This window comes from Propithecus coquereli, unplaced genomic scaffold (genome assembly GCF_000956105.1).
Source record: "Propithecus coquereli isolate 6110/MARCELLA unplaced genomic scaffold, Pcoq_1.0 Scaffold1400, whole genome shotgun sequence".
Taxonomy (NCBI): Eukaryota; Metazoa; Chordata; class Mammalia; order Primates; family Indriidae; genus Propithecus; species Propithecus coquereli.
In genome coordinates this window covers 2,321-2,900 of record NW_012138304.1, presented here as the reverse complement: position 1 = coordinate 2,900, position 580 = coordinate 2,321, and the positions used below count along the sequence as shown (strand labels likewise).

The window sequence follows — 580 nt, the reverse complement described above, 5'->3', positions numbered from 1 at the left end:
GACTGGAATCATTTCCCCATGTTTCCTGGTGGCAGCAACGCGACAGGGTGCATCTCAGATGACTAGAAGCGAAACCTCGTGCCTTGGAATTGCTGGATAAACATTCCTTGGCCTTCATTGTATGCATCCAAAGGACTAATGGGGTGAGTTCACTGGTGCAAAAGACCATCAAAAGACTTTGCCTAAAGAAAATTTTCAGTGGTGTATTTGTTAGAGTCACCCCTTGGAGGCTAAAAATGCTGCGAGTAGTGGAACCTTATGTGACCTGGGGATTTCCAAATCTGAAGTCTGTCCGGGAGCTCATCTTGACACGTGGACAAGCCAAGGTCAAGAATAAGACCATCCCTCTGACAGACAACGCAGTGATCGAAGAGCACCTGGGGAGGTTTGGTGTCATTTGCTTGGAAGACCTCATTCATGGAATTGCCTAGCGGGGAAGTATTTCCAGGAGATCCCATGGTTCTTGTGTTCTTTCCAATTCTCAGTGGCCCATCATGCTACCAAGAATAAAGTGGGCTTCCTCAAGGAGATGGGCTCACCTGGCTATTGGGATGAACGCATCAGTCAGTTCATCCGCCAG

General features: G+C 48.1%; 1 pseudogene; it reads left to right on the top strand.

The window, feature by feature from the left end:
* The first annotated feature begins 8 nt into the window (after positions 1 to 8).
* Positions 9 to 575, top strand: LOC105806473 (annotated as a pseudogene).
* Positions 576 to 580: the final 5 nt, after the last annotated feature.